The 13,193-nt window shown below is 41.2% G+C and overlaps 1 protein-coding gene across 1 annotated transcript in view; it reads left to right on the top strand.

Annotated features, from left to right (window-relative positions):
• Positions 1–10,943: 10,943 nt before the first annotated feature.
• The window catches only part of LOC117365436 (sodium-dependent serotonin transporter-like), a 50,666-nt gene continuing 48,416 nt past the window's right edge, over positions 10,944–13,193 (top strand). Inside the window, exon 1 of the mRNA XM_033955892.1 lies at positions 10,944–10,997. The gene's annotated coding sequence lies outside the window, so the exon portion shown is untranslated. The remainder of the gene's footprint in view (positions 10,998–13,193) is intronic.

The raw sequence follows: 13,193 nt of genomic DNA, 5'->3' as shown, positions 1-13,193 counted from the left end.
TGTCAAATGCATCTTTAAAAAGAAAGCATTTTAGCTTGCTCTTAAATCTATCCAAACTGAGTTCTTCTCGTACATGAATTGGGAGTAAATTCCACATTTGGGGGGCTGTAACGGAAAAAAATAGAGTGCCGCCGTGTATTTATGGTTTTAAGAGAAGGAACTGTCAAGAGATGTTGGTCAATAGATCTGAGTGATCTAGAGGAAGTATATGGAATCAGTAATCTATGAATGAACGAAGGTGTTTTATAAAGAAGAGATTTGAAAGTTAGTAAGCTTAACTTGTAAGTTATTCAATGAGCAACTGGAAGCCAATGCGCTTCCTTGAGTAAAGGCATCACATGATCAAGTTTTTTTGCATTCTTTATGAGTTTAATTGATGCATTTTGAACAATCTGCAGATGACGAATTTCTTTTAAGGCAATTCCTTTGAACAAAGCGTTACAATAATCAATTTTTGAGATCACCAGTGAATGAATTAGTATGTTTAGAGAGGTGGTAGGGTATAAAAATTTGGAAACAGAATGAATTTGCCGTAATCTAAAAAAAGGTAGATCTAACAATATTACTAATATGTTCGTGGAAGGTAAATTTGCAGTCAAAGATGACCCCAAGGATCTTAATGCTGCTGATCGATTGCAGGATAGAACCTTTAATAGTAATGGGAAACAGAAGTTTGTGACCTTCTTTCCAAGGGAAAAACATAACATTAGATTTGTTGACGTTCAAGGCTAATCAATTTGTCTCAAGCCATTGGTGAATCGGTTCTAGTTTCTTGTTGATAGCTGTTGTTTCGGAGGAATTATTAGAGTCTAGCTGGTGTATAAGCTGAATATCATCATCTGTTACGGTCTGCACGGTCTGTGTCTGTATATGGCCGTTTGGGGGAGGATGGTCTGGAGAGGGCTTCAATGGCTGGGAGGGTGTAGATCAAGTTTCAGGATTATTTAAAATTTCTTATACCGCTCAATCAGCCTTCTAGGCGGTGTACAAATTCATGAAAACATAAAACAAACTTTAGCGAAAATAATAATAATAATAATAATTTTATTCTTGTATACCGCCATACCCAGGGAGTTCTAGGCGGTTCACATCAATTAATTAATACAAGTTTAAGCTGACATTACGTCACCAAACTGTAACTTTTAATAACTTTCAAAGACTTTTAAAAACAAAGATAAACAGGAACAAAAGGTAAAAAGGCAAGAACGACAATAGTCAAAGTAAAAGAGAACAATTAAGGAAAAAAACAATAGGAGGAGCTGCTATAAATACTGTTGATGGGCTGGAGTAGATTTTGACGGAGATTTTGGCAGTGGGAACCCAAGCTTTGGATTCTTTCCCAGAAATAGATAAGAAGAAAAAAAAAATTAAATTGAATCAGGTTGGGCAGACTGGATGGACCATTCGGGTCTTTATCTGCCATCATCTACTATGTTACTATGTTCCAAGTTTCCAAGTTTATTCAATATTTGATTAATCGCTTATTTAACATTCTAAGCGATGTACAAAGTATAATAATAAACATAAGCTAATAGAGGGAGACTGACAATTTAATTAAAAAATAAATAAATAAATAAAATTAGGACAAACATGGGATACAAAGGGAAAGGAGAAGGGAAAGAAATACAATTTTGAGAAGGTTAAAGAAAACATATATGGTAATGAGATCTATGTTATATAGTAATAGGCTGCTTTACATGCATTTGCTACTTTAGGGCAAGAAAGACATCCTGCATTCGTAAGCCATGCTAAGGGGGAAATAATGTGGGTTACTGCCCTAATGCAGCTTAATACCTTCCCCCATAAATGTCTGAATTAGGAGTTCACACTTTTTTTTGAGGGAAATGCAGTCTCATGTGACCGTCCTTGGCGGTACTGATTTATCGAGCAATTCATTGATTTGATTTGTACAATATGGGTTGGATTCTATATATGACACCATCAGTCAGGAGCTGGGAAGATTTGTGCAAAACCCGCATTCTATAAAGGGTGCCCGGCCTTTATAGAACACTAGCATAGCGCGCAGGTCGCGGCTAGCTGCGGGTGCCGGAGTTACAGCTGACAGAAATAGGCATAAATCTGGCAACCAAAGGTAAGCATAGATAGGTACTATTTTATAATGTAGCATCTAAACTTTGGAAATATCCATGAACATAAGATCATAAGAATTTCCGCTGCTGGGTCAGAACAGTGGTCCATCGTGCTCAGCAGTCCGCTCAAGCGACGGCCCTTAGGTCAAAGACCAGTGCCCTGTTTGAGTATAGCCTTACCTGCCTACGTTCTGGTTCAGCAGGAACTTATCTAACCCTTTCTTGAATCCCTCCCCTGGCCACGCCCTCTTTCGGGTTATGCATGTAAAAAGATAGGCACCAATTTTGTGCTTGTTAAGACAAATTAAGGCCACTTTTAAAACAGAGAACGGTCAAGTTTCTGGAATGCTATGGATTTCAGGACCGGAGGCAACATGGACTCACTAGAGGTAGGTTTTGTCAGACAAATCTGATCAATTTCTTTCACTGGGTGACCAAAGAATTGGATAGCGGATGTGCACTAGATGTGGTGTATTTAGATTTTAGCAAAACCTTTGACAGTGTTCCACACAGACATCTAATAAATAAACTGAGTGCCCTCGGGATGGGTCCCAAAGTGACGGGCTGGGTCAAGAACTGGTTGAGTGGAAGGCGAGAGAGGGTAGTGATCAATGGAGATCGCTCTGAGGAAAGAGATGTTACCAGTGTTATGTCTCAAGGTTCTGTTCTTGGGCCTGTTCTTGTTAACATTTTTATAAATGATATTGCTGAAGGCTTGTCGGGTAAGATTTGCCTCTTTGCGGATGATGCGAAAATCTGCAATAGAGTAGACACGCCGGATGGTGTGAATAACATGAAGAAAGACCTGGCGAAGCTTGAAGAATGGTCTGAAATTTGGCATCTAAAATTAAATGCTAAGAAATGCAAGGCCATGCATTTGGGCTGCAAAAACCTGAGGGAACAGTACGGTTTAGGGGGTAAAGAACTTATGTGCACAACGGAAGAGCGGGACTTGGGTGTGATTGTATGTGATGATCTTACGGTGGCTAAACAGGTTCAAAAGGTAATGGCGAAAGCTAGAAGGATGCTAGGTTGCATAGGGAGAGGTATTGATGCCCCTGTATAAGACTTTGGTGAGACCTCATTTAGAATATTGTGTACAATTCTGGAGGCCACACCTTCAAAAAGATATAAAAAGGATGGAGTCGATCCAGAGGAAGGCTACTAAAATGGTATGTGGCCTTCATCATAAGGCGTATGGGGATAGACTTAAAGATCTTAATCTTTGGCGGAAAGGCGGGAGAGGGGAGATATGATAAGAGACGTTTAAATACCTGAGTAATGTAAATGCGCACGAGTCGAGCCTCTTTCATTTGAAAGGAAGCTCTGGAATGAGAGGGCATAGGATGAAGTTAAGCAGTGATAAGCTCCGGAGTAATCTAAGGAAATACTTTTTTACAGAAAGGGTGGTAGATGCATGGAACAGTCTTGGAAGAGGTGGTGGAGACAGAGACTGTGTCTGAATTCAGCAAAGCATGAGATAGGCACGTGGGATCTCTCGGAGAGAGAAAGAGATAATGGTTACTGCAGATGGGCAGCTCTATGACCTCACAATGCAGGTGCACAGAGCCTTAGCCTATAGGAAGAGGAGATGCAAATGTTAAGAGCCTTAGCCAATAGGGAGAGGAGGAGATAGTGGATGCTGTGGATGGGCCATTTGGCCTTTATCTACCATCGTGTTTCTATGGTTCTACAAATGGTGCCTAAAACATAGACGACGAGGAATGCGCACCATTTATGGAATCGCGCCCAGCAGTGCCTAAACTGCACTTAGGTGCTGGTAAATGTCCGAACCTTATTTGGTAAGTGTCCGAACCCCTATTTGTGCCAGGGTGTTCATAGACAAAACCGCCGAAGACAAAGGCGCGCGCCGACAACTGAGCGCAAGACGGAAGTGCGCGCCGAAGAAAAAGAGTGTTTATAGGTGCTCCGACGGGGGGTTTTGTTGGGGAACCCCCCCACTTTACTTAATACAGATCGTGGCGGCGTTGTGAGGGGTTTGGGGGGTTGTAACCGCCCTCATTATACTGGAAACTTAACTGTTTCCCTGTTTTGTAGGGAAAAGTGAAGTTTTCAATAAAATGTGGAGGGTTACAACCCCCCAAGCCCCCCACAATGCGTTGCGATCTGTATAAAGTAAAGTGGTGGGGTTCCCCCCCACACCCCCCGTCGGAGCCCTTTAAAACAGTCATTTTCTTCAGCGCGCGCCTCCGCATTGCGCTCAGTTGTCTGCGCGCGCCTTTGTCCCGGCACGCTTTTGACCTGACACCGTGCTAGGGTTTTCTTGGCCTAAATACCAGTGCTTAAGTCCAAAACAGGTGCCTATAGGCCAATCACGCCCACAATCTGCTCCTAACCATGCCTACGTTCTGGTAGGTGCCCACCAACCAATTAATTATAATTTAAGACATTTATGAGCTGCTAACTGCTTGTTATTGGTGCCGATTGAGCTTTTTATGTAATTAAGGCCCCGGTGCACGCAGGGCAGGATTAACCAATAGGCCAAGTAGGCACGTGCCTAGGGCCTAAAATGGTCAGGGGGGGCCCGATGAAGGAGGGCATCAACACTGCTTTTTCCAAACAGCAATGGGCCCCTCCAGTATCGATCAGTAACGTGGCCTCCTCCCCCCCCCCCGATCGGCAATGCAGGGCCCCCCCCCCAATCGGCAACGTGGCCCACCCCCCCATCGACGGAAAGTAAAACAAGCAAGCAACACGGGTAAGAAAGGCAATGGGAGCTGTAATTGTGCAAGCGGTGCTGCTTGCCCAAAGCTTCCCTCAGACGCAGCTTTCTGTTTCCGCCTGGGCGCATGGTGGGGTGGGGTGGGGTGGGGCAGAGGACCCAGTGTACTTGTGTGCCTAGGGGCCCTCGACGAATTAATCCTGCCCTGGGTGCACGACTGTCTAGTTTTGACTGACTAGAGAGTTGTTTCCTGATGTACTTAACATTGTGCTTTGTCGGCTCAGATACACGCATTAACAAAGGCATTGTTTCGATCTGTGGATCGCATATCACAGTGACCCCTGATGCAGGCGCTTATGTTCGCCGAAACATAGTACTGTGTCGGGTCCATGTTACTGTACGACCCAGGTGGAAATAAATAAGACATTTCTTCATAGTGCTGGCTCTTTTGGAGTGTTCATTGTCCGTTCCCATTGTCTTCTTTGCTGTTTGGCACCTGTGGGTTTTCGTCCTGTTGGACGTTTGGTTGCATTCTTCCTAGTGGGTCATGAAGGCAAGGCAGATTCGAGCAAAAACAAGAATATCTGTAGTTTCTTCTTAATTCCTCTAAGGAACTTTCTAATCTAAGAGATATCAGAAGAGCATTCCAGAGCATAAGGCCAGTTACACTGAGCATCTTTGTTCTGATAGTGCCTAAAGAGACAACATGGAAGGGTTGAATAATAAAGACAGTTCTGTTGGGAAGATCTTAAAGACCTAATAGGGACATAAGGAATCAGAAATCTTGAGATGTAATGGGGATCCTTATCAACCCTGGATCGGTAGCATGGAATGTTGCTACTCTTTGGGTTATGACCAGGTACTAGTGACCTAGATTGGCCACCATGAGAACCTGCTACTGGGCTTGATGAACCATTGGTCTGACCCAGTAAGTCTAGTCTTATGTTCTTACGTGAGCCAAGTATAGGACAATCAAGGCATTGTAAGATCACTGATGAGGTTGGCTCTGAGGCATTGTGGAATGAGGCATTATGACATCACAATCTCAGCTCTGGAATGTTGATCTCATTGGGGTTCTGGAATCTTGCTATTCTTTGAGATGCTGGAATGTTGCTACTCTTTGGGTTTTGACCAGGTACTAGTGACCTAGATTGGCCACCATGAGAACAGGCTACTGGGCTTGATGGACCATTGATCTGATCCAGTATGGCTATTCTTATGTTCTTCTATGAGCCAAGTATAACACAATCAAACCATTGTAACATCACTGACGAGGTTGGTTCTGAGGTACTGTGGAATGAGGCATTATGACATCACAATCTCAGCTCTGGAATGTTGTTACTTTTTGTCTTTCTGCCAGGTACTAGTGAACTGGCTTGTCCACTGTGAGAATGGGCTTCTGGGCTTGATGGACCATTGGTCTGACCCAATAAGGCCATTCTTATGTTCTTATATTCTAACATAAGGATTTTAAATGTAGTTCTGTGATTAATGGGCAGCAAATGATTCTCATGCAGTAAAGAGGTCACAGATGGGCTTTGGAAAGGAAGGGGAAGGAGAGGATGATAACCATGAATGGCAGGGAAGGGAAGAATAGAAAAGAGACCGAAACTAGACAAATTTGAAAAGGAGGATAAAAAATAGTTGATCATGAAAGATGGATATAGGACAGGAAGGAAAGAGGAGAAAAAAAAGAATGAATAGACAGAGCAAAATGAAGCAGAACCAGAGATGTGGAACAAGATAATTAGAAAGATAAAATCACCAGATAACAAAGAAAAGATAAATGATTTTATTTTTAGTTTAGTCTGGGGGGGTAATGGGATTTGATATAACATATTTCTATAGGACAATTGAATTGAAATGTGTCAGTTTTGAGAATTTATGTCTGCTGTGTATATATTGTACTATACAGGAGGAAATGTGAGGGACGCTTTATGCGATTAATCGTGCAAATAGAAATCAATATTGTAAATCATACGTGTGACCCTACCAAATGTCATCCAAAAAACTCTCATACAGTTCATATATACAGTATACATATAAGAAGCTGAATCTTCAGAAAGTGCTCCCGGATGATTTCCTTCATTTTTCAATTGGGCAAATGCACTCAAATCGTCACTGATCAGCTGTTACCTATTATTTTATTTAATAGCCTCTATGAATATTCCCCCCCCCCTTTTTTTTTTTTTTTTTTGTTTGTTTCTTCATTTTATAAATTTATCTTAAGAAAGACTTTTCTGATCTGTGCTGAAATTGTCGTCCGGGGGGAGGGGGGGCACCTCTGACATGTTTCACCTCACAGCTTTTTTCAAGGATGAGCCCTAAATATGGCACGTTGTCCCGTCTTAAGCCCCTATTTCTTTGTCATCAAGACGTTGGTTCAACATTGCCTCGATAATGAATGTGACTGTTGGACAGACTGGATGGACCGTGCAGGTCCTTTATCTGTCATCATTGTCATCATTTGCTACGTTACTATGTTCAAATGATTTTTATTAAAGTCAAGAAGCAAAAAACAATAGAAACACTTTCAAGGTTTTCATATAGAAACAACGATTCCCCTCTTTTCCCCACCCCCCAAACCCATCCCCCTCCCTCCCAACCAAGGTCATTCGCTATACAGCAGAACAGAAACTAACAAAGAAAAAGGTAACATCAAGACGACTCCTTACCAAAGGAGTCATGGTGTTCCAAAATGGCTGCCACGCCTGTTGAAAGAAGCGCCCCCGAGGGGAGGAAATCTCTAGAATGTCTTTGCATTCCCACATCAGAAAAGAAATCAATCGAGTCCTCCACAAGGAGAAATCTGGAGCTTCTGCATCCAACCACTTCAGGAGAATGCACTTTAGCACAATTGCCAATGTCCATTTAAGAAAGGTAGAAGTACCCCTCTGCCGTGGATGGTAACTAGGAAGAATACCAGACAGTAGTAAAGGGGAACGACGTATTTTTATCTTCCAAATATGTTCTATAAAGATGAAGATGCAATACCAAAAAGCCAAAACCAAAGGGCAAGACCAAAACATATGGCCTAAACTTGCTTCCGGGCAGGAACAGCGAGTGCACTGAGCTGATGCCCTAAAACAAGCCAAAAATGCTCTTTTAGGAGAGGTGTAGAGACGCAGCACTAATTTATAGTGTTGTTCCCAAAAGGTCATATATTTCCGATAAACAATTAATTTCTTAATAGCTATTGAGACCACATCCTCGGATAACAAAATTTGTAAATCTCGGGCCCAAGCATCTCGGATCTTCTGATGAACAAGCAAAGGGGATTCATCCTTCAAGTGACGGTGGTGGAACTTAAGTGGAACCAATTGTTGAGCATCAATCGTATAAGCCGTGGACAACAAGTCATGCCGACCCACGGCTAGATCTTCCACGGGCAAAGATTGGAGATAATGTCGAATTTGAAAATACGCAAACCCATCAGTAGAAGGTAAGCCAAATTCAGTTTGTAATTGGGTAAAAGATTTAATGGTCCCATCATCCGACACCAGATGAAACAAATAATGAGTCCCCCGTGCTTCCCAACGGCGAAAATCAGCAGTGTCCATATCAGGAAGAAAAGAAGGGTTGAGACGAACAGGTAAAAAATGAGAAACCCGAGACGAGACACCATGAAAGCGGCATATCCAAGTCCAAACCCGCTTCAAAGCACCATGTAAAACAAGTGCGAGGGAGATTCTCCCGGTGTGCAGAGGAGACACCATGTAGATACACACTAAAGTGAATGGTCTGAAAGCAAGAAAGTTCCAAAGGAGTGTTAGTAAAGTATGAGGTGCCACGAAACAGATCATTAATATGACGCACACCACAACCAACAGTTGCTACGTTACTATTAAATAGGCAAAACAGAAGAGCCCCCCATCTTGGGATATAGGCAAAAACAACAGGGAAAGACAAGGGGGATGTCATTCTGTATTCGGATCATCTTCAGCAAAGTGTCCCCTGAAGAAGGGGTCTTCTAAACGCCGAAACTAGGATTCTTGTTAGGACTTATTGTTTTGAATAAGGAATTTACGGTTTTGAATAAAGATCCATTTTGGTTGTTTAAGACAACCCCCCTTGCATTCCTTCTTGTTTTTGCCTGTATTACTATTATTCAAGTTTCAAGTTTATTTAAATCTTGATATACCACTTTTATAGTCAAAGCGGTTTCCAATTAATACAAGGTTTTAAAAATATTTTTAAAAAATAAAGGGAATAAATTCACAATTACCACACAGACACAACATGATACAGATGGTCAAATGGGGAAGATACATTGCATAAAATAAAAGAAAGGAGAGGTAAAAAAAACAAAAGGTACAAAGGGAACCATTAATGTAAGGCCTGATGTCTGAGATTTTGGATTAAAAAATTAAGTATAAATCTCAAAAGCATCTCTGAAAAGAAATGTTTTAAGATTAGATTTTAAATTATTGAGATTCTTCTTGTGTGGGGAGTCTATTTGGATTGCTTATCTCCTCGAGGTCGCAGTCTTCTTTTGAATCCTCTTGCTTAGCCTTGTTGAGGTCCATCGCACTCACTCCCGGGATCGGTCATCGCAGGCACTTTTTTTTTTTTTTTAATGTTTTGTTATGTTATGCTGTTTTGTTTGTTGGGGAGGGGGCCTTCCTATTGTGGCTATCAAGGGCCACCAGAGCACGGGCCTTTGGCATTTTAGAGTTTTGTTGGTTGATTTCTGTATGCTTTATGGGACTAGGGGGGGGATTTTGTTCGGGTGATTATTGCTACTTGAGTGGGGTTCGGGGGACAGGGGGGCGGGGGTTTTCTACTCTTGTTCTACCAAAACAACATGATAACTTTTGTATTGTTGGAAGATATTTCTTTTGACTTTGTTGTCTTTGTTGTTTGTTGTTTTGTATTCATAATAAAACAGATTTGAACATAAAATTATTGAGATTTTTTTCTTGTCTCAAGGTCACAGGTAAAGTATTCCACAGTGTGGGAGCGGTCACAGAGAAGATTGTTTTCCGCGTTGTAGCATAAAAGAGTTGGCGTACTGAAGAGACTGCTAAAAGGTATTGTTGGGAGATATTTCTTTTGACTTTGTTGTCTTTGTTGTTTGTTGTTTTGTATTCATAATAAAACAGATTTGAACATAAAATTATTGAGATTTTTTTCTTGTCTAAAGGTCACAGGTAAAGTATTCCACAGTGTGGGAGCGGTCACAGAGAAGATTGTTTTCCGCGATGTAGCATAAAAGAGTTGGCGTACTGAAGAGACTGCTAAAAGGTATTGTTGGGAAGAGCATAGTGTCCTGTGCGGATCATATGGGATTAACATCCTATCTATAAAGGATGGAATGTGATTAGATTGAACTTTAAAAGTAAGAAGTAGTATTTAGAAAGTAATCCTATGTGAAATGGGTAGCCAGTGAGATTTTCTAAGGAGTGGTGTTACATGGTCAAATTTTTAGCGTTAAAAATGATTTTTATAGCAGTGTTCTGGTTGATCTGTAATCTCCTGATCTCCTTTTGAGTGATGCTCTGATAAAGTGAATTGCAGTAGTCTAAAGTTGAAATGATTAAAGAATGGATAAGAATATTGATTGAATTCGGGTTAAGTATTGATTTGAGAGATCTGCTCATTTTTAGTTTGATGAAACATTTTTGTACCACAGAGCTAATCTGAGGTTTAAAAGATTTAAAAGACAGCGTATTCATCAAAAAGCCCTCAAATGTTTTCCTATTTCAGGCTTTAAGTCACCAAGGGCTCCTTTTATGAAGCCGCGTTAGTGCTTTAACGTACGCTAAACTGCCGGCCGTGCTAGCCGCTACCGCCTCCTCATGAGCAGGTGGTAGTTTTTCAGCTAGCGCAGGGGTTAGCGCGTTATAAAAAGTCACATGTGATAAAGCCGCTAACGTGGCTTCGTAAAAGGAGTCCCAAATTATTCAACAAAGTAATGTTCACATAACCAGAGAGGCTTATCCACAATGGTATAGAAAGGATATTTTACCTTCACTCAGATATACAAGATTCACAATACACACAAAAAAAAAAAAATCTGTTTTCCATATAATATTGGACAGTATCTGGATTAAATTTAACTGATAACTTTGGTAAAATCATTATACTTTCTGTTATTGTTTTCATATTTTTATATGCAGTCATATTGTTGACCTCATTTAGAATATTGTGTTCAATTCTGGAGGCCGCACCTTCAAAAAGATATTAAAAGGATGGAGTCGGTCCAGAGGAAGGCTACTAAAATGGTGAGTGGTCTTATGGGGACAGACTTAAAGATCTCAATCTGTATACTTTGGAGGAAAGGAGGGAAAGGGGAGATATGATAGAGACATTTATTAATAATAATAATAATAATAACAGTTTATATACCGCAATACCGTTAAGTTCTATGCGGTTTACAAAAGATTAGTGGAGTACAAGTTGAGTTGACGTGCAAGTTGAGTTAACTTAAGGGATGTGGGAACAATGGGGAGAAAGGGCAAGAGAGGGGAAAGAGGGAAGTGGGTCAGCTGTCTAGGTATTTCAGGAATAGGTGAGTTTTGAGGCATTTCCTGAATACCTCATAAGTGGTGGGCAATAGGAGTTGTTCTAGGTCTTTACCCCATAGAGCAGCCTGATGTGAGAGAAGATTCTCATGGTGTTTTTTAGTTTGCATCCTCTAACCGGGGGAGAAACGAAGTGCAAGTGGGAGCTTCTCTTGTGTTTGTTGGCAGAGAAGGAGAATAGGTCAGTGATGTATTTAGGGGTTAGACCGTAGAAAACTTTTAAAAAATTTTTAATACCTACATGATGTAAATGTGCATGAGTCGAGTCTTTCATTTGAAAGGAAGCTCTGCAATAAGAGGACATAGGATGTAGTTAAGAGGTGATAGGCTCCGTAGTAATCTATGGAAATACTTTTTTACAGAAAGGGTGGTAGATGCGTGGAAAAGTCTCCTGGAGACAGAGACTGTGTCTGAATTCAAGAAAGCCTGGGATACTCATGTGGGATCTCTTAGAGAGAGGAAGAGATAATGGTTACTGCGGATGGACCATCTGGATGGGCCATTAGGCCTTTATCTGCCATCATGCTATTATGTTTCTATAAACATAAAGCTCTATGACCTCACAATGCAGGTGTAAACAGCCGTTAGCCTATAGGAAGAGGAGATGCAAATGTTAAGAGCCTTAGCCAATAGGGAGAGGAGGAGATAGTGGATGCAGTGGATGGGCCATTTGGCCTTTATCTGCCATCATGTTTCTATAACCATAAAGCTCTATGACCTCACAATGCAGGTGTAAACAGCCGTTAGCCTATAGGAAGAGGAGATGCATGTTACTAAGTTTCTTTTGGATTTCTCATATTCAACTCCCTGCCTACAATGTGCATCCTTCCTATCAATAAATGAGCTCTCTATAAACTCATTGCACACTGCCCATATATGTGGATGAACATTAAAATGCACTCATTTCTTCCGTAGGTTCGTTTCCTCTGTGGTTGCTCATAAATCTTCCCCTCCTCCCTATCTTTCTTCTTTCATCTGTCCGCAATCACGTATAACAAGATGGGAGTTGTATCAAACACTTATCAAAGCCACTTCATTACAATTTCAATATGTACAGAAGAGCATGTAATATTCTAATTATTTGCTTTCCAACAAGCTTCTTCTGCCCTATCCAGTCCCAACGTGCAGATTTATAAATGTCAATGATAATTTTGAGTTAGTGGAATCACAGCTCCTTTTTGCTATATATTGGAGCTAATCTATTCCAAAGTCTGATCTAATGAATTTATGTTTGTAAGAACATTTGGCTATTGTGAAAACCACATTGTAGCTCATCTGCTGACCTTTTATTAAAAGATAATGCATGATCTTAACATTTGCTCTTGCAAGGAGGCTTCAAGGATAGTTTATTCCTAGCTTTTGCTGACCAAAGGGAATAACTACAGACCACAGGTCAGTCAGGTGTCTTAGCAACACTTACTGGGTCTTGCCATGGAGGATCTGGCTTTGATTTCCTGGTTAGATCTCTGCTCCCTCAGTTGTTGATGGCTAGGGATGAAACATTCACAGCCCCTGGGAAATAGTGACTTCAAGTGACCAGACATGGGGTCCAAGATTGCAAGCTTTGGAAGACAGCTTTTTTCCATGACTTCTGGGGGGGGGGGGGAGAGAGGGATAAGAAAATAGGGCAAGAGCGCCCAGAGAGTTGCAATTGAATGTGCAATGCACTGTAGTGGAGAATGACATGGAGACAACTTTTTCCCCTTCCCCGCAAAAACTCAATTTCCCTGTTCCGTCCCTACGTGATTTGTCGCTGTCCTTGTCCCCTTCCTGTAAACTCTGTCTTAACCGCACAATACTTATGATTTTAAAATGTTTGAGTCTTGTGCAGATGAGGACGGAGCTTAGGCATTGGTGGAATGAGGCATTATGACATCACAATCTCAGCTCTAGAAT

The sequence above is a fragment of the Geotrypetes seraphini genome, chromosome 8, assembly GCF_902459505.1.
Source record: "Geotrypetes seraphini chromosome 8, aGeoSer1.1, whole genome shotgun sequence".
Lineage (NCBI taxonomy): Eukaryota > Metazoa > Chordata > Amphibia > Gymnophiona > Dermophiidae > Geotrypetes > Geotrypetes seraphini.
Note: the sequence above shows the minus strand (reverse complement) of the source record. Positions and strands in the feature narration are given on the sequence as shown.